The sequence below is a fragment of the Pelodiscus sinensis genome, chromosome 1, assembly GCF_049634645.1.
Source record: "Pelodiscus sinensis isolate JC-2024 chromosome 1, ASM4963464v1, whole genome shotgun sequence".
Taxonomy (NCBI): domain Eukaryota; kingdom Metazoa; phylum Chordata; order Testudines; family Trionychidae; genus Pelodiscus; species Pelodiscus sinensis.
Window position 1 is genome coordinate 113710607 of NC_134711.1, and position 21726 is coordinate 113732332.

At 41.6% G+C, this 21726-nt stretch overlaps 1 protein-coding gene across 1 annotated transcript in view; it reads left to right on the forward strand.

Moving 5' to 3' along the window:
• Positions 1-1521: 1521 nt before the first annotated feature.
• PIK3C2G (phosphatidylinositol-4-phosphate 3-kinase catalytic subunit type 2 gamma) overlaps positions 1522-21726 on the forward strand; it is a 383327-nt gene continuing 363122 nt past the window's right edge. The window contains exon 1 of the mRNA XM_075897745.1: positions 1522-1674. The gene's annotated coding sequence lies outside the window, so the exon portion shown is untranslated. The remainder of the gene's footprint in view (positions 1675-21726) is intronic.

Genomic DNA, 21726 nt, shown 5'->3' on the forward strand with positions numbered 1-21726 from the left:
GGACAGTCAGGTTTTCCTACTTTACATTATGAACGAAGGGCTAGAGCAGGTACATTTAGGAAGTCTGGGATATGGGTGGTTGGACTGAGCCCCACATAATGCAGTGTCCAGATTGGGATTCAGGGTTCAACAATTCTTAAACTGTGGATACAAATGAGAATATATATTTAAGCCTTAGATTTACACACACACACAGGGTCTGCTAACTTGGGTTCTACTAACCCTGGACTCTTTAAAATATATTATGGCTTGTATATACACAAGCTGGAACCAAATAATCAAAAGTGGTTTTAATTTTCATTCTTAATTATTTAAACAAAAATCTGCATGTGACCAATCATAGATAGAGTTTTATCCTTGTTTGATTTAACTTAAGTCCCAGTTTTAAGTTAAGGACCGTTAGAATCTGAAAATGCATATTCATTGCCAGTTATGTATTGAAATAATTTAAGATGAGAATTAAAACAAATTTAATATTTTTCATTCCAGTTTGTTGTAGATAAATTCTCATTTATTAAGAAGGCTTTTAAAAATCCAATTATTTTCAACTGTTATGTTTATTTTAGACTTTATTTTAGATTGGCCATTGAAACCATTTTCTTTTGTGTTAATAGGATCAGATCTATTTTCAGATTCTCTTTGTATTTTGTGGGAAGGTTGTAGGCATTACAGTGTTGTGTTTATTTACTTAGAAGCAGTCAGGTCCACTGCAATCTTTAAAAAATGAGAAATATTTTTACTGGGCTAAGATTTTGTAAGATCTGGGTTATGCCAAATTTGAGTCAATAGTGTCCATTTACAAGAACCTGCTAATAAGGAGAGATTGTCCAAGTTCTGATAAGAAAGCAGCCATTTTCACTAAAAATTACTATGCAACAGTAAGCTGACAAGTGTGCTTAATTTTTGTGTAGCACAGGAGATCCTGAATCTTTCTAGCTTAGAAATGGAAAATGGAGCATATGGTATGTCCCTGGAAAGATGTGCTTCTCAAGGAAAACGTGTAAATGTATTATCAGGACATATCTTGGAAGCCTTTATTTTTACCATGAAAAGTTCTCAGTCATGGAATCTCCTGAGGAATTTACACATGACTTTATTCTCATACATGTAGCAAGGATAAAAAAATAAACCAAAAGAAAATCTAAGATTGTTGTGGAATTCAGAAATAGACACCTCAGATATAGACCTCTATAGAGCTTGTTGCAGAGACAGTAATTGAACTTATCATAGTAAGGGGAAAATACTACAGGATTTAGCACCTGAGTTTTGTATTTGTTATAGATGCTCCATGTGCCCACAGATGTTGCCCCTGCTGCTGAAAGAAGCAAGAGAGGTAGAAATAATGGGAACATGTGCAACAGCAGGTGTCAGCATTAAGTAAATACTCAGTCACAGCCAATTTGTTTTATCATTACATAATTGTTTTTTTAATGAGTTAGGGTTGTATATGAAGCTTTAATTAGTATATAGGAAAATTGCAGTTGCTGTGGTATCTATTCAGAAGTGAAGGGAGCCATTGGATATAGTGATGAGAGTCCAGCCTTTGGGATAGAAAGAGGAACCTTTCGATATCTTATCTAAGCTGAACAACTTTGGGGAAGTTATTTGGTTTCCTGGAGCTCCAGTCAATAGAACTAGAAGATCTAATAAACTGAAGAAGCCAACCTGAAGAAGGTATAGCATCTGCAATGGGTCTTCCTGCACAGATAAATTAGAAGGATAACAAGTCATAAATCAATCTAGCCATGTTGTATTGGGAGCCATTTTCTATGGCAGGATGTTATAGGCAGGGGCAGCCTGTGAGTATAGGCTGACTCGGTCATCACCTAGGGTGCTGCCTTCAATGGGGTGCCCAGGGCACCCAATGATGAAGTCACGGCATTGAGGGCTATGCAGGTGGGGGCACTGATTGCGTGTTCTGCCTAGGGCACCAACTGCCACAGCCCGCCTCGAGTTGCCCCTGGTTATAGGTTATGTACCATATTCTGACACTGCTATGGGTATTAATGAATTCTTTTAGTTCCCTGTGGTTATCTGTTTTTCAGTCAGAGCTTATAGCTCTCTAGGAATTGCAGAGTCTGTCAAATTGCCCAATTCTGAAATTTTAGTCCCTGAGCAGCTTGCATAAGTAGACTTACAACACACTTCCATTTTCGAAGGGGTCAGGGAAGTATTTTCAATACCAGAATTGGAGAGAAGATACAGTCTGACTTTGATAAGGGATAAGGGATGGTCTCAGAGTTCTCTAGGGGTTTTTTTTTATCCCAGGGTAGCCCTACTCAGTTGATTTAACAGTTTAATTCTTCCACTTTAACTTATCCAAATCCCTTTGCAAATTTGGAACCATGGATAAATTATACTGTGGGATTCTATTCTGCACCACTGACGTGAATTTCAAATTTCCCATTGATGTGGCCATTAAATTAATACCATAATAGTTGTTTCTAAGGGTGTGTCTGTGCAGTAGGGCTTCTCTTGAAATAAGCTATGCAAATTGAACTATGTCCAATGTATAGCTTATTTCAAAATTGGGAGCATCTACACAGCACTTATTTTGAAATAGAGCACTCTTCCTCCAACTTCCCTTAGTCTTCATACAATGAGGTTACAGGAGTCCTCCAGCTTGACAGTATTTCAATATTATTTCAAAATAACTGCCTGCTGTGTAGACTTGGACTAAGTTATTTCAAAATAATGCTAGTTATTTTGAAATAATGTTGCTGTGTAGATGTACCCTAAGTTACTTTGTAGCTTGTCACATTTTCTGATGTGACTTGGGTACATAGGAGCCAAGGCTCCATTGATTTTCATGATAACTCGGCTCTTAAGTCACTTTGGCACTTTTGCAAATGTTACCTGACTGAGCTTTCATTAAGGATCCTATTCCAGAGGAGTCTGGTTTATTCAGCTTCTTAAAACCTTCCCTCCCTGTCCCCTGCCGCCTCCTTCTCCCCCCTGCTGCTATCTGTTATACTGAAAACGAAATGGCTGCAAGCCTACTATGAGGTAAGATGGGTCTGGGAAGAGATTAGCTTCCAGTGCACATCCTGCTCAGACTTTTAAAAACAATTATTTTTGTACCATAAAACCATCATATATGAGATGAGTACTATCAAGACCCCTTATACTTCTCCTAGGCAAAGTGTGTTTTTACTATGTCCCAAGTGGAAGAACTGTTGAAAGGTTAGTTTTAAAGTAGGGTTGTAATCAGAAAAGTCACCCTGTCAAACTGATACACTGGGAGCCCCACATTTATATTTTTTTCTCAGCACTTGCAGATCAGTTCTGTTCAGTTTACAAGTCAAACATTTTTCTGACTCCCAGAACTGCAGAGTTAACTGTAGTATGAAAAAAATCAAAATTTTAATTGTAGCCTCTTGCATTATTGTCAGTAGTAAACAAAAATTTACATTTAGAACATGGCTGACATCTTGATAATATATGATGGAATCCAGCTTGCCTGACTCAACTGTTTTGGCACTGCATTGCCAATAGTAACATACGTAGTTAAAAATTATTTGCCAGTAAACAGACATGACTTGCAGATACAAGGAAATATATTATTTTCATGTGTGTGTTTTAACCATCTCATTCTGACCATTGTGACAAGGTCAGGCCATAAGGCTGCTACAGAGGTGTGTGTGTGGGGGGGGGGGGGGGAAGGCAGCCCCCAAAGGCTACAAAGCCTGCTAATTAGGGGACAGGGGGCCCAAGCAGATTGGGGCCAGCTGACTCCACTTCAGGCCTGCTGGAGGTTTGCTGAAGACCTTTAAAAGCCTCCCCAGTTAGCAGGTGGGAACAGAGAGTGAGAGGCTGGAAGGAGAGACAAAGACAAAGACCAGGGTCAAGAGTTTTAGGCTAAGCTATATCAGTTCTAGAGCTAGAAACAGCAGGGGAGAGAGTACTAGAAAGAGTGGCTGTGCTCTTTACCCCAGAAACCAGCTGTAAGCTCCAACCCCTGGTGAAAGGGAAAGGCTGCTAGCCCAAATTCTGACTAGGTAAGGAAGGTCCCTTACCACCCTATCTATTTTTTTTTAATCCTTTAGAAGTCCTGTAGTGATATTAGGAGGGAAACTTAAAAAAAAATCTTCTTTGGAAGATGCATTGTGCACTATGTAGAAGGGGGAGCTGGAATACCTCATTCAGAGGGTATGATAATAAGACTTCAAACTACAGCTCTCTCTGCTGTTGTAGAATATAAATGTGGACTTGGAATTCTGCCTGCATATTGTAGGGCAGTGGTCTACAACCTTTTCAAGCATCAGATCGCTTTTTGAATTTAAGTGTAATGAAGGATCTACCTCAAACCCAAAGACACTTGTCCCACCCATTCTCTGAGGCCCCACCCCTGCTCACTCCATTCCCCTTCCCCCATTCTTCCTGTCTTTCACCAGGGTGGGACAGAGGGTTGGGGCATAGGTGCTGGTCTCAGGGATTTAGATTGTGAGAGGGCTCTTTGCTGAGACTGGAGCAGGGAGTTTGGGTGCTGGAGGCTCAGGGCTGGGACAGGGATTTGGGATACAGGAGAGGGTTCATGACTGGGGCAGGGGTTTGGAGCTGGCTCCATCTGGACATTGCTTATCACAGGTGGCTCCTGGATGGTGGTGCAGTGGGGCTAAGACAGGCTCGCCCTGGCCCTGCACTACTCCCAAAAGCAGCCAGCAAACTCCATGCTTCCCAAGCCCTGTTGACCCTCTTCCCCCACCTTCCATTCTGTGCAGGAGGCTCCCAGGGAGGGACAGCTCCAAGGCCAAGGGCAGGAGTTGCACAGCAGTGGAAGGAGGGCATCTGAAATGCTGTGCTTGATAGCCTCTTGGCCAAACCAGTCAGGATCACCTGTCAGAGGTTCCAAGATCTACCAGTAGATCCCAATCTACTGGTTGGTGACCACTGTTATAGGGGTTCTGTTGCCAAGACTTTTGTGGTATGTGGAGTGAGTGTGAAGCTGATCATCACCGCTGTGGCAGGTTAATGGCAGCATATGCCATGATGTTTAGAACTTTTTTGCATTTGATGGCGTGGGGTACTTGGGGGAAGCAATTAGCTTCTCTAATGTAGGTTTAAACTGCTGGAAAATCAGAGAGCCTGGAAGTCTCAGATCTTTTCACTTTTGCTGTTCCATTTAGATCCACAGGAATACACATTTTGTGGAGTGGGAAATTGAGGCATTTGAGATGAGGCCTTGTTTGAGGACAGTAATTAAACACATGCCTGACTTAAAGCATATGAATAGTCAATAGGATTACTTGCTTGCTTAAAGTTAGGTATTAGGGAAGGATTAAGGCAGTCTAAGGATATAGCCATAAGAGAACAGCCTCCCTGCCCTGGCTGAACCCTACCCTTAATGGCATGTGTAACAGGACCTGGCTTCACTCATATCCTCTTCCCCACAAAATATGCATTAGCAGGTCACCAAATGTATACTGGTGGGGTGCATCTAGACTGGCATGATTTTGCACAAAAGCGGCTGCTTTTGCACAAAATCTTGCCGCCTGTCTATACTGACCACGAGTATTTGCGCAAGAGCACTGACTTTGCAATGTACAAAATCAGTGGTTCTTGTGCAAATAGTCCGACGCTCCCGCTCAGGGATAAGCCCTCTTGCACAAGTATTCTTGCGCAAGAGGGCCAGTGTAGACATTAATTTCTTGTGCAAGAAAGCTTGATGGCTAAAATGGCCATCGGAGCTTTCTTGCGCAAGAGAGCATCTACACTGGCATGGATGCTTTTGCGCAAAAGGAAATCTTTTGCGCAAAGGCACATACCAGTATAGATGCTCTCTTGCGCAAATACTTTTAACGGAAAAACTTTTCCGTTAAAAGTATTTCTGCAAAATCATGCCAGTCTAGACGCAGCCGTGGAGTCATTCCAAGTTCTCTCCAACAATACTATTGCAGTCTCCATGCCACAGTCGTTTTACAGTATCTACAGTGGTTTTGGCCCGCTCTTTGGAATCTGAGGGGAACTGAGGTCTCCCTTATTTGAGGAAAAGAAGGAATGAAGATGACTGAACGTGGAAGCGGTGATGTGCATCATGCTTAGTTCATGTGAAATGCTGCATGAAAGAGCTGATGGAAGAGAAGATCTGAGGTTTGGAGATGCAGGTGGGAACTCTGAGTTTTGAAGGAGATGTAAGCGGATGATAGAAGAGAACGCTGAAGAGAAGAGCCAAGACTTATATATGCAAGTGGGTCAGGATTTTCCTGGATGTGATAGCTGACAGATCTTGTCCACTGTTATCATGTCTATTATTTCCAATGCATTTGCAGTTTCTGGCCTTAGCCAGAGAGTTGCCCAATCTATTACATTTTATGGGACTACCCTGGGTCATGTGTCTCCAGTCCATCCAGTGGCCTACATTTGTCAGTATTTTTTTTTTTGACCAAAAGGCCAACCATATCTAGGATATATGCCTTTACCCTACCATACTTCTGTGCCTGTTCCTGGCTTCTGACCATGGGCTTCCCCAATGTTTATGATGCCACTTGGTGTGCCCACAATTCCTTATCCCATATGGTTCCCATCAGTGTCTTCTCAGAAATTATTAAAAATGCACCAGGGTTATCTCCTGGGCCCTTCTTAGATAGGTTCAATCCCTGTGTCCTACTGCTGTGTCTTGTTGCAGGACTTAATCAGACTCTCAGTTGCTGCTACACTTGTGACTGTTCCTTTGGGAACTCTTGCAGAGTCTGTTGCTACTCAGCCTGCCACGCAAGAAGAGACTGTTTTGTCTTGGATTTCTGAAACCAATGCGGAGCCATCTGTATCTCAGTTGCTCCATCAACCACTGTAGGGTCTGCTCCATTGCCCAAACACTGAGACCTTGGACCAGCTTCCCCCACTGGTCCCCTGTCACTGCCATAAATGGAGAAGTCCCAATCTTGGACAAGCCCCCATGTGTAACCAGGTGTAGCTTCACTTCTGTCTCTCATCCCCTGTCCCTTCCTTCACCCCCCCATAGGAACTACGTTCAGTGATATTTGCTACCACAGGTCCTGAGAAGGATAAAAAAGGTCTTCCTCTCTCAGGCCCCTGTGTGACTGGGCTCAACTAGGTTTTTCCTTCCATTCATCTCCAGCACTTCTTTCCTATGCCTCTCTATCAGACTTGGTCTGATAGGCTAGCTGAATCTTAATTCCACCCAGCACCAGGCTGGTTAGATCATTATCCCAATTAGCTCCCTGAGCACCTAAGTGACTGAAGTGCAGAATGTAACCATAGCACACATGCCTATCATTATATTTGGGGATGAGCTGCTCTCCAAATAAGTACAAAAGCAAAACCCCATTCAGAGAACATAATTGAAAATTGTACATGACTTGGTAAGCTACCTTAATTTTGAACTGTGTGGGATTTGGGTATGGAAAGGAAATCTGCCTTTCAGGCATCTTCTGAGCAAATTTTCCTTCACCTTGCATTGCCCATCATTTTCAAGTATGACAAGGTAGGCTCCTAAATCCTTGGAGTAGTAGGTGTGCAGCACCTTGGAAAGTCAGGCCTCTTGTACCTAAGGATGTAAAAGCATAGTTCTACAAGCAAGGGTCACCCCATATGCCTTTCTAATGTGTGAGCCACCTGAATTAATCAGGGTGTGTCAAATATCCAGGCATTGACCCGAATTATGTCATTTAATATACCTGGAAATGCCATGTACATAACATGCATGATGTGGACTCAATATTGGTGTTGGAATCTTGACAGTTTCATTTTCTTGGCTTGTGCTTTTAGCCTGGGTCACATTAATGTGGATTAACTGAACTGTCCCATTTAATAGCAATAATACAGTCAGTCCCCTTACATCCGATCCCTACTTACAAACGGGGTGAGGCAACTCCGCACTAGCTGCTTCCCCCCAGCAGACCAGGGAGACGCGAAGCTAGCGCCCCCCCAGCAGACCAGGGAGACGCGGAGCGGCTTTTCTCAGCAGACACCTCAGCTTGAGAATAAAGGACTGAGGGAAGTGAGGTGTGGGAGAATAAAACTGAGCTCTGGAGAAATGTTTGGCTAGATTTTCCCCTACAATATGTACCAGTTCTGACTTGCATACAAATTCAACTTAAGAACAAACCTACAGTCCCTATCTTGTACGTAACCCGGGGACTGCCTGTATGTCTGAATATAGCAAATCACTTAATTCCTGCTTCAGCTGTACTGTCACAATTTTTAAAACATTTGTCATTATCTAAGCTTTTATGAGGCTGTATACCAGAGTAAATGTAGTGTAGCAGAAAGTATCTCTTTTTCTTATAAGAATGTATAAGTTTATAAAAAAAAACTATCAAATTAACAAACGTATAGGCTACGTCTACACTGGCCCCATCTCCGGAAGAGGCATGCTAATTTAGAACTTTGGAATAGGGAAATCCGCGGGGGATTTAAATAAACATGGCCGCCGCTTTTTTCCGGCTTGGAGAAATGCTGGAAAAAAGCGTCTAGACTGGTGCGATCCTCTGGAATAAAGCCCTTTTCCAGAAGATCTCTTATTCCTATTTGCAAAGTAGACGCTTTTTTCCGGCTTTTCCCCAAGCCGGAAAAAAAGCGGCGGCCATGTTTATTTAAATGCCGTGGGGGATATTTAAATCCCCCACGGATTTCCCTATTCCAAAGTTCTAAATTAGCATGCCTCTTCCGGAGAAGGGGCAGTGTAGACGTAGCCATAATGTATTACTTGAGGGAGAGGGATCCTGGCCCATTGAAGTAATGGCAAAACTCCCATTGACTTCAGAAGACTGGGACTTCATCTATAGTGAGGTGCTGAGTACTTTCAACTTCCATTGAAGCCCATTAGAGTTGAGGGTGCTCAGCATTTTAGTGTCTCAAGGTCTCAGTGCCATTATTAGTATGTACTGGATACAGTGTGACTATATACATATTTTATACATCTTCTTAGTGATTGAAATTTACCTCTGTACATGTAACCAGAACAAAATCTAAGTGGTGTATAGGCATAGAATCTGTACATTTTACTCAGTAAAACTACTTGCCTTAATTATACAGACTTTAAAAATCATTTGGGACTCTTCAAAGAAGGGAACAGCATAAATGAAAGGAATTATTATATATTTAATTAAGAAATTACATTCCAACTGCTGGCATTCTATTGACCTATAAACTTCTGAACAAGCTCTTAATACTTCTGAATCAGAAAGCTGCAGGAATCCAATAGATTTATTAAATCTGAATGAAATAGGAAATAAATATTAGAAGTAGGGCAAGTAGCCAAAAATTGTATTACGTCAATGGAAATCCCTACAGGATCTTAATAATATAGAATGTTACACTAAGCGAAGTGATCTGGCAAACCCTTAAAGAATAACTTTCTTCCTAAATGAGGACAATAAAAAGAACTTAGAAAAATAAAGTCTTTCTGTCTAGAAATAGGATTCAAGGGTACATTCGAGATGGGGGAAATGGAGGTAATTTACTCAAGTACAGGCTGCAATTCTGGGGTTTTGCCAAACTTTCCCCAGTCTTGTTTAAAGAGAACAAGTAGTTCTCTGGTGTCTTAAGCTACATCTATTCTGCACAGTTATTTCAAAATAGTTTATTTCAAAATAGCATGTCTACACTATAGGGAAGTCTTAAAAATAGTCTGAGGCAGGCTTCCCTAATGTAAACATGCTACCTCAATTTAGAGCCCCAGTAGGAATAACTTAGAATGGTCTTGGTGAGGGGCTATTTTGGAATAGCAGAAGTGCAGCGTTTAGCTACGCCTTATTTTCAAATAGATATTTCGGAATAGGCATTATTCTGGAATGGGTATTATTCTTCATACAATGAGGTTTACAGAAGTCAGAATAAGCCATCCATTATTTGGAAATAATGGAATAGCTGTGTAGATGCTCACATAGTTATTTCAGAATAACAGTAGTTATTCTGAAATAACTAACTTTGCTGTATAGACACACCCTTAGACTAACAAATATTTATATAGTATCGTGAGCTTTTGTGAGTAAAACCCACTTCATCAGTGGGTTTTACCCACAAAAATCTCACGATGCCTTATATTTGTTAGTCCCATGGCACATTAGAGACTATTTCTTTTTAGAGACTAACACGGCCATCCCTCGGAGACATATTTAAAAAGCACATTTTTCTGACATTATAGTCAAATAAAATTGATGGCATACTGATGTGGACAATTTTTCTGGGGAACTCACACGGGTAACTTTAGGGGGAAAATGTTTTATGCATTGTAGCATTCTTATGTACCCAACTCGGGCATGTTTAGTGCTCATTTGGTGTGTTGGATGGATAACTAGAGTGACACTTTTTTTTAATTGGAAAATGCTGATTTGTCAAAGATTTCTTAGGTCCAGGATGGAAGGAAGAGTCTTATCCCAGAACAGCCAGTGATTAGGGGACCGACTTGACTGAATCAGAGCAGAATTTGAATCTGCATCACTCACATCCCGAATGAGTTACAGACTACTGGGCTATATAGAATCAGTCTCACTCTTTTTCTGTCCCAATGAATACTTATACAAAGTGGAACAGAAGAGGTAGAAACACTGACAGTGTGGCCTGGTGGTAAAGGCATTCACCTACATCTTCTATTTGCCATAACCCTTGAGCTGTTGCCTATTCAAAGAGAGGGAGGGAGAGAGGTCTCCCTCACTCTTGTGGTAGTTTTTTTTTTTCTTTCAAAACAATACAAAAGATCATATTTTTTCTGATATGGAATGCAAACAAATTTAGAAATCTTAGATTTTTTTCTGGCCAGTTCTGTTGACAACCTTAGATAATAAAGCAGAAGAGGTACAGCATGGATGTATTTCTTCCATGTTGGACTGATAATATGCCACATCCTTTAGAGCTGAGATGCTAGTTTGGATTCCATGCCACTTCAGTACATGTCCTACCTGCTGAGACTTTGTTATGCGGACACCTCTCCATTTATAGCTGAACTCAGAACACCAACCCTATTTCACAAAGGCCACCGGAGCCAATGGGTAATAACTGCTTCTGGTTTCTCGTAGGCTAAGCTGAATCTGAACTAGTGATCTGAAGACATTTCCATTTCAAACAATTCCCTGTGGACATGCTAGTGAAGACTGAATAGTCGTTGGATATTGTTATCTCTGAAAAAAGCATGATCTTTATGTGTCCTTGGTTCTAACAAATGCTGGAATCTTTACAGGCACTGTGAGCCTACCCTATTTATATCTCGCTATTTTTCTGCAATTAATAAAATTACAAAAGCCTCCTTTTAAAATCGCTTGACTACTTCATCTGTATTGTTTTGTGAAGAGTGTTCTTAACTTCATTGACATTCAGTAATATTGAGGTGTTACTAATTATTCCCAGCATGAATGCCCACTTGTAATTGCAATTTATCATGAATGCTTATGACTTGGTAATGATTTTTCAAACCATTTTTTTTATCTTTTCCTCCTGCCCCAAGTCTTGTGGGTTTATTGTTTCTAAAGCTGTTGAATAACCTGCTGGTTTGAAAATAGTAGCTAATGCATACCACCTACTGGTGGTAATTGCCTTTAAGCCCTCTACCACTTCCAGCATGTTAATGCTTGGAAACTTAACAAACTCTTTACAGTCAGAATGATCAGTGGTTTTTTTTTTTGTTTTTTTTTTTTTTACTTATTTTGCTCAGACTCAAAAGTGCTGTAGCAAAAAAGCACTTTTTCCCTATATAGAAAGATGTTGAATCTGACTGAATTTCCTTGATGTGGTGAATTAATCCTGTTGTGCAACTAACCTCCCATACCTTGCAGCTGGTAGATGGGGAGCCCTGAAGCCCCCCTCCTATTTCTTAGGACAACACAACCAGGGTTCCTCTCTGTGGCTGACATCCCTCTGTGAAAGATGCTTGTCAATCTTGCCCTTGTCACTTAGTGTGAATCTTGTTGTAGTGCAGAATTTGTTTTTTCCATTCCTCATTGTTTAGGAAGAGGAAGGTTGTGGTTAGGGGGAGTAGTTACCAGAGTAAATAGGTAGTGTATTGTGGCTAATTGTTGCCTTCGGTGTGTGTATATGGGTGCTGTATTTTTTTGTTGTATTACATTAATGTATAACTGAGCTTTTAAAATTAAAAAAAAAAAGATTTTCTTATGCTCCATTCTGAAAGAATGGGAAGTAAAATGAGGCATTTGGGTTGGATTTTATTCATAAATAAATGGGAAAGTAATCCTATCGTGTTTGTGGTTATTGCCACCTAAGTGACTTTTTAAATTGCTAATTGAATTCAGGGCACAGGCTTTGAAAAAACTTGAACTCCAGTTATAGTCATCCATAATCTATATTGTAAGCCAAGATTCACTGAAAAGTACAAAGAGGCAAAGCATATTAAAATGATGACATGTACCCAAAATAAGGAGATACAAATCATTATAAAAAATGTAAATTGTATTTATTATCCAATCTTGCATACGGGAATTTTATAACTGGACCCTGACCTTGAAAAAGACATTTCTAACACACCTTTGAAAGTAATGGCTATATTCTTTCCATCTTAATACACTTCTCCTGGATTGAAAAAATCAACTTATCATTTTTCCTCAGATACTCATAGGCCCCCATCTATCCCCAATGTAAGCCCATGATAATCAATAGAATAACACTGGGATACATCTAGCCCATAGAGTAATGGGATCACAAATTCAACACTTGCTAGTAGAATTTTCACAGCCCCCTGGGGTATATGGATGCTAACTCCCATTATTTTTTGTACATTCTTGTAATACATAAATACAACTAGTCTCTGACTGGGTACCTAAGTGCAGTGTTCAAACCATATTTAGGCAACTCAATAAGCTGATTTTCAAAGATGATATGCACCCATGGCTCCTTTAGGTGCCCAGATTTAGGCTCACAGGCTAACTTCAGGCATCAGAGTTCCAAAAATGTTGTCTGTGATCTCTCTGAAATGTCCTTGTTTCATTTTTGGTAGAGGAGGATGGATCTTTTCCTCTAAGGTTACCCCCTAAATGCAGAAGAAAGCTTCTTCCATTGCTAAGCTCACACTAAGAACATGAGCTCTCTTATGAATCAAACAGATAACGTTGTGTGAAATGGCAAGCTCTGGTTACAGGAATCTTCTAGAACTGGGCCGGAGGCACTGAGTTCAGATCCAGAGCCAATCATCTCTAGAGGATGCAGTGGAGTTCAGACCCAGGTTTTTAGCTTCAGGCTAAAATGAATGGTGATGAGTGCTATAGAAATACCTAGGGGATAAGGTGTTATAGCAGACATCACTGGGTGGTGCTGTTATGCATAGTTTTCTGAGTTCTGTCCCTTAGGGGACATACTGTAGTGTTAGTTTTAAGTTATGCAGTTTGCAGAGCTTTAGGAGTGAGGGAGCTATGTAAGAAACTGTTTACTTTCTGCCTTGGGTTCTGATGAGTGTTAATTGTTGAACAGACTTGCTTCTTCAGAACCCAGCATAAACTGAGATTCCAGGAAAGAGGGATTACTCTACATGCTGTCTGATATCTTCATTTTTCAGGACTAGTGTATCTGTGTGTAAATAAATTCCATTTTCAATATATCCAGATTCCCTGGGAAACTTGTCAGCCTTACACGTCTGTGGCTGCTGCTAAGCCCCAGGGAAATGCTGTCACAGGGTTGCCAACTGTCCACGTGCTTTCAGATTGTTTCTTTTTGGAATACCCATCTTGGGAAATCCCAAGAGTGTTCAGTACACACTGCTAATTATCCAGTTTTATTGGCTCAGGATCACCCCAAACATTCTGGGGGTTTTTTGCTCCTGAGAGCAGTGTTGCTGATTTTGATGGTCATTCCTGAAGGTTTGACCATGGCATAATCTTTAATTCATTGAGACTTTTGGACACTCCTGGAGGGTAATCAATCTTATCTGAGAGGTGACAGTCCTAAATGTTGGTGTCACTGGTATCAGAAGGGGTAAAAAATACAACAAAACATCTGAAGTTTGGATCTGAATCTAAAGCAGTTATCAAATTCATGTTTTAGTGTGGGCTCATCTCATTCGCTGAGCGCAACCCTCTTGTTAAATCACAAAGCTTTATTTCCAGTGAAGAAAATTGCTTTTTCTTTGCAATTAATTGAGGGCAACATTAGCAAAAGTGGGTTTTTTTTCCCTTAGTATTTACAAAAGCTCTACAAAATTCCAGTAATTCTACCAAAATTTTGTGAGGAGTTTCAGTTTAGCCAACTGAAGCTTTGTCTTTTTTAGGGAAAGAAGTGTGTTAGCTGACAAGTGGTAACTAATATGAGGTAAACTTCTGGAAAGACAGGGTAGTTTGTAGTTTTTATGTGTCAGCAGGCTTAGGTAAAGACTGTAAAAGTACCAACGGTTTATTTTTAAATATTATATGTAAACACTATAAAATATTTTGTCTTCACTAGCATTTTGCCTCAAGGTTGGTTGTTATGTGCTAGCTAAATTGAGCTAAGAGAATGCTTTTTTCCCCTGTGAAGATCCAATCTGGGATGCTGAAAGGGAGAGAGAGAAAGAGAGTGAGAGAGAGAAAGGCAGGGTGGTTCTGAGCTGGTGTTGCAGTCTAAGTGGCCTTAAAGTTGATAGAATGGTCCCCAGAGAACAATGACTCTGTAGAGTGTCCTTTGTCACCCTCTCCTCCCCCACCCCTACCCAAGTAGAGCAGTTTAAGAGCTCCATGTCAACCTGACTCCCACTTTCTCACACACAAGGATGTACCAGGGAATGATGAAACAAACAGCAGTGCAGACTGGCCACAATGGAATTGTGAAAACAACTGATTTTTCAGTTCATTGGCTACAGCAACTAATAAATTGACCCAAAATGATTTTTTTTTTAAATTTCTCAGTGAACTGGAAAAAACTGTTTTGGGTTGAAATAAATATTTCATTTTATTTTCAAGATGGTTTTTTACCCTGTTGCATTTGTTCAAATAATACTGATGTAGATTTCTAAACAAAATGTTACTGTGAATTAAAAAAAATCCAAAATGTTTCATTCTAAAAATGTCAAAACAGAACTTATATTTTTAAAATTTGTTTTTGATTTTGTTCACTTCCTTTCATCAAAACAATTCAATTAAATTCACCACATGTTTCATTGGAGACAAATTTGTATTTTTCACCCAAAATAATGTTGCCCAGCTTTAGATCACAGTGGATTGCATTGTGATGCTTCAGTGTGCTTCCTGGGGTCTTATCAGCAGCCAAGCATATAGACAGCTCTGGGTTTGCTCTAACTTAAGGTTCCCTCTTTCCCTTTCCTCCCATGTCTGCCCCAAGAACAGGAATGGGGGAAATGAGGCACATATCCAGCCCCTACATTATTTATTTAGAGAGACAGGCTTCCAAAATATTTATGTTGCTTTATTTTTATCTTCACTAAAACACACACTATTTTTAAGCATGTCTGAATTTGCTATTTTTGTAGCATTCTGCTTAATTTAGAAGAAAGGAAAGCCTGTATTTTTCCCAGCTTTCATGTTGATAGAGAACAGTTGGAAACTTTAAAAAGCTCAATGCAGAAAAATAAGGTTGCTTTGCTTCACCCTATTAATCTAAAATCTGGATGCCAGCTGGACTAGAATTCGGGGGATGTGGGAGGGAGAGAATTAACTTCTTTTGCCCTCACACAAGGCCACTTGCACATTCTAATGCATAAACTGTTAAAGCCTAAGGACATTCTAGACTTGTGGATTTACTGCAGTGGTGGGCAACCTGAGGGCCACATGGGGCCCATCACAGTTCCGTGTGGCCCCCAAGACATTGTGTTTACTGTTTCCCATGTGCAGGATTGCAAGATTCCACTGGTTTCTATCTGGATAGGTTCCCCCCCCCCTTACTGCTATTACTAAAGTGGCACGCACTTAGAGCAAGGGCACGTGAAGTGAGGTGACTGCTGGTTCCATACATTAATTAGAAGAGACGTAGGCTCCCTCTGCATCCAATCAAAGCACTGCTATTGCTCAGTTAGCACATCCTACAAATTTTAGGTATGCAAGCATAGTTAGCAACAGCTAGCCTGCTACCCTGGAGACTATCTTGGTTACCGCAATCTTGCGGCCCACAAAGATGGAGGGCCGTGTCCAGTCACTAGCTATGTTGCCCATTGCTGATTTGGTGCTTTCTTCAAGGGCAACAGTAACTGCCCATGTCACAGCTAAAATCAGAGATTATTATGTATTTATAGTATTAAAGCACCTAGGATCATTACTTATGGACCACCGTACCAGTGTGTGAGATGCTTTACAAAAGCAGAACAAAAAATGATCCCTGCCTCTGAAGAGTTTACAGTCTACCTGTAAGACAAGGCAATGGATGGCTGTGGGCAGACAGATGGGTGGAGTGAAAAAGAAAAAAGGAGATGATCTTGGTCAGAGTGATAGACAACGGTTTTGTCTTGGCTTCATGGAAAAGGAGAATTTTGAAGAGGGCTTTGAAGAGGATAGGGATTAGTTTTGCAGATGTTTACATGGGGGCATCGTTGAAGTGAGAAGGGTAGCATGGGAGAAAACACGTGCTTGTTTGAAAATATGTGGGAAATGAAGGCTGACACTTGAGCTGGTCAGAAGCAGGAGTTGACATCTCAGCAGTGAATGAGCTGACGACTTGCATGGTCAAGTTTCTCAAGGTGACGTGACTAAGGAAACTGGCTAGGGAAGACATGTCCCTGTAAAAAAAGATGATTTACATTTCTACTGCTATTATTTTAATTATTCTTCTCCAATGCTGGAGTCTGCCAAGTCAGTTTGCAGCAGCCTCATCTGCAAAGCAAAGGACTCTCAGAACATACCTAATCTGGTCACAGGACAGTTGTCAGTGATGTGTTACATTGTCTTTCATTGCCCACAGTCATATGTGGGATCATTTTGTAGTCCCAGGTGTGAATGTTGGCTGCCCGTTGACCTTGGTCCATTTGGAATTGGTTCAAAAGAGCTCATGAGCAGTACAGCAAATCCAAGTGGACGTTCACATGGCTAGGTCAGTTAGAAGAGACTGGTTGTGAATGTCATCTGCAGATAAGTCTTAATCAGCTTTGCAGAGAAATCTAGGCAGGTCAAGGGCACCCACAACAGTCGCCTCAATGACAGGCACGCTCTTGGGTGGTTGAAGACGTCTCCGTAAGTCATCGGTAGGCTCAGGATCACACTGATCTTCTCAACCACTCTGGTCAAAGCATCCCCATGATGGATGTGTGAGGAAGTGACCTTGCTCAATAACGGGGTGCCATGATACTAGAGTGGGTCAAATTATCCCAGTTGTGCATGGTTGAAATAATTGTGTCTCAACCAACTTGATGTGAAGTGAAAGGAGCCAAACTAGGGCACAGTATCCTGCTGCACAGCATGACAGAGAGCTAAACCAACTGATCAAAGAGTTTGAGCAGTTGCTCTCAATGAAGTGATGGCCAGTTTGCTTAGAATCATGTTATGTGTCCTTTCTTTGACCACAGCTTTTCACAAATGGCTAAGATGTGTGTAGGATTCAAGTTTGAATTTTTCACACTGCTTTACAAACAAAAGAAAAGGTTTAGTTCAGCTGCAGGTTGTCGGGCTAGACAAAGAAATAATAAGGTACTCTGACGGGGTGTAGGTAGAAGACTTACATGGAGCTATACCAGGAGCAAGAGAGCATCAAGCCACCTTTTCAGGGACACCCCTCATGAGCACTTTGCTCATATCAGCTTCCTTCAGGCACAGTCTAGTATTTTTCTCATCTACAATGCTAAGTTCTTAAGGCTAGAGTAAAACTTTACTTATAGCTCTACGTATAAAGCAGTACCTAATTCTGCCAATCCAGGAGTAGCACCAAAAATGAATTACAATTCAGTCAACCCCAAGTCACAATTTACCTTGAGCTCCTGTGATGTACAAGATGAAGGGGAGGAATTCAGTGCTTTGGCTCATTGCCAGATGCAGCATTTACCTTCCCTCGTGCCCCGCTGCTTCATTTGACTGGCATGGAGGAGCAGTGGCCTGACTGAGCCTGCTTTTCCCCTATGTGCTCAATTCCCAGTGCAGGCTTTCTCTGCATATCTTTAGGGGAGAGTGAGATGGAGTGGGGCTTGCTCTTGTACTTCTCTACCTTGTGCCATGTCAAAATCAGGCCTATACTGTTTGTTTTAAAACCTCCAGTGTGCACTGTTTCATTTCAGCCAAACTTTATTTTAAGTGACAGTTTTCCAAAATGTGAATTATTTACATTTTCATTAAAATCTATTCAAGCTTAAAACAATTTTTTTCCTTCTTCTAAAGTCCTGCTGTTACTCCCCAGTGTTCATGTCTGACTTAAAGAGTAATTAAAATAAATATCAAGTGCTACTGAAATTATTAATAAATTATACAATTTACATTCAATTGTAAGTGGAAGAATGCCTGCACTTCCCTTTTAAAAAAGCAGCATGGTACCAGACGGGAAGGAAGTGTGCTAATTACAATGCCTTCATGAAGCTTTGGAATTCATGACTGAAAAGTTGATCACAAGATGCAAAGGAGGCAAAGTAAGCATTTTAATTTTTTATGCCTCAGCATTTCTAATCCCAAAAACTTTCTGTTAAAATATATAACAATTTGCTTCATGCATTTCCAGCATTTTGATAGTTCTTGACTTTTTTTTCTGTGTCGAAAAGTTATAGACATTAAGGGCCAGATTCTAATCTCACACCAGTTTTCACTTGGATAATCGCATAGACTTTACTGGAGTTACTCTGGATTAACATTTTAACTGAAATCAGAATCAGTCTCTTAAATTTCTTTTCTGAAAAACAAAACAAAAAAAACCACCTCCTAACATTTAATTGCTTTTTCCATGTCATGCCTCTTTGGACCAATGGCTATGCAACTTGAATACTGGAATTCCAGCCAATAACACTTCGAGCATACAGGACAAAAAAATAGAAGTTTCTTAGTTTTATGAAAAGGCTGCTGAACCAGAATATTTTCTCTCTTCAATTATTCTATCCATTATTATATCTGAGGGTAAATGTGAACATATTAATCTACCTTGCTTTTTGTCTGGGTGTTGTTACTTAATTTGGAAATTATAGTGTCCTTTCATTTAAAAAAAAAAACAAAAAAAAACTTCAGAACACCAGTAAAAACTCTGAGATCCAGGGCTGTACATAAAAGTATTTTAATGTCTGACTAAAGAACAGAATTGTTGACAAATGAGAGCAGATCCAGAACCACACATTTAAGTCTTGTTTTGTAAACATACATGTTTATTTAAACCATCTGCCACATACAATATAGCATGTACTTATATTCAGGAACATTTAGTGTGCACCAGCAGGTTCCACATAAGAGAATTAGGGTATGTCTACACTACAAAGTTAGTTCGAACTAACAGATGTTAGTTCGAACTAACTTTCATAGGCGCTACACTAGCGCTCCGTTAGTTTGAATTTAATTCAAACTAACGGAGCACTTAGTTCGAACTAGGTAATCCTCATTTTACGAGGATTAAGCCTAGTTCGAATTTACTAGTTCGAATTAAGGGCTGTGTAGACCCTTAATTCGAACTAGTGGGAGGCTAGCCCTCCCCAGGTTTTCCTGGTGGCCATTCTGGCCAACACCAGGGAAACTCGTCTGCCCCCCTCCCGGCCCCGGACCCCCTTAAAGGGGCACGGGATGGCTACGGTGCCCGTGCCAGGTGCAAGCCTGCCAGCACCCAGCCAGCAGACCCTGCACCTGGCACAGATCGAGCCACCCACCCGATGCCCCCTAGCCCTCCCCCTCTTCCCGGGACCAGGCTGGCGGCTCCCGGGAGCTTGCCCAGGACTGCTAGAGGCGGGCACCCGCCTGGGCTAGTGCGGACATCGTGGACCTTGTCCCCGACCTCCGCACTAGGCACAGGAAAGTGGCCGGCTAGGGCAGGAGAGCTGCCAGCCTGGCCACCCAGGAGCAGGTGTGCATGAAAATCAAGGTGGTCCACTGAGACCCCCGACCCTTAGCCCTGAGCTTACAATGGCCGTCCTGGGTCAGACCAAAGGTCCATCTAGCCCAGTAGCCTGTCTGCCGACAGCGGCCAACCCTAGGGACCCTGGAGGGGATGGACCGAAGACAGTGACCAAGCCATTTGTCTCATGCCATCCCTCTTCAGCCTTCCACAAACCTTGGCCAGGGACACCACTCCTACCCCCTGGCTAATAGCACTCCATGGACCCAACCTCCATCACTTTATCTCACGTCCCTTTAAACTCTGTTCTAGTTCTAGCCTTCACAGCCTCCTGCATCAAGGAGTTCCCCAGGTTGACTCTTTGCTTTGTGAAGAACAACTTTCTGTTACTAGTTTGAAGCCTGCTACCCATTCCTTTCCTTTGGTGTCCTCTAGTCCTTCCATTATGGGAACTAATGAAGAACTTTTCTGTATGCACCCTCTCCACCCAACTCATGCTTTTAGAGACCTCTATCCTGTCCCCCCTCCGTCTCCTCTTTTCTAAGCTGAACAGTCCCAGTCTCTTTAGCCTCTCTTCATATAGGACCTGTTTCCAACCCCTGATCATTTTAGTTGCCCTCCCCTCTCCCACCTCCTTTTCCCAGTCTCCCCCAGTTTTGTTCAATAAAGACAGATTGCATTTTGGAACACAATTGTCCTTTATTTTGTACATCAAGAAGAGGGGCTAGGGAAGGGTAAGTGGAAGGAGGTGAGGGAGGAATGGGGTACGAGCCCCCGATGGGGAGGACTGGGCTGGCTCTGTGGGCTTCTGGGGGTGGAAGCTCTCCTGCAGCCCCCCAATTGCCCTCTCTCCCCAGATGGCAGCCTGCGGCAAGTGCAGCCGGTCTGATGGCCGAGTGCTGTGATGTGCCCAGTGTGGGTACTCCGGGCACTCCAAGCCAGGACTGCTTTGCAAGCGGGGAACCCCTGAGAACTGTCTGTCCGGGGTGGGGGTCGGGTCCCTTTAAACACAGCCCTCGGCTAGCCTGAGACAGCATCTCCACGCTCTGTCAGGCATGTCCAAAGTCCGGCCCACGGGCCAATTGCGGCCCGTGTTCTGGTTTAATATGGCCCCACAGGTAATTTGGCAATATCTATCTTTTATGGCCCCCAACGAATCCATATGTATTGAGATGAATACATTGTAAAATCTCAGTTAATGTCAGTTGGTCTAAATCAGTTATAAATATATTTGGACACGACATGTATACTTGGTGTTATGTTCCTGTTCATATTTTTTGAACTTAAAAGTTGACAGACAACCTTTATTACCAATAATATGTAATGTACTTTACAATGTTCCTGACATATATTTCAGCTTCCTGGATTTTTTTTTCATCTGGCCTTCAGATATGAAAGGCAGAGTGATTTAACACCTGTTTAGATTTGTCACCTATGTGACGAAATGAAAAGTATGCCGTTTGCAATAAACTTTGCATAAAATAGTTAATTTGCATTTAATTTTAATGGTTCAAAGAATGTCAGGTAAAATGGTCGGCCCTCACGCATGTTCACTTCATCAAATCTGGCCCTCTTTGAAAAAAGTTTGGACACCCCTGCTCTAAGTCCTCCTCTGATGCCCTGCCGGCACTGCTTCCGGCCATCCTTAAGCCTGGTTCAGGGTCCACTTAATGTGGACATGCTAGTTCGAATTAGCAAAATGCTAATTCGAACTAGTTTTTTAGTCTGGATCCGTTAGTTCGTATTAGCTTAGTTCGAATTAACGTTGTAGTGTAGACGTACCCTCAGAGTGTAACATATTGGGGCACTGTAATTCAGGCTTGGGTGCAGCAATCCACCAAAGCCTCAAATACAGGTGTAAAACCATTTGGTCCTAGATATAAGGAGGGTCTGAAT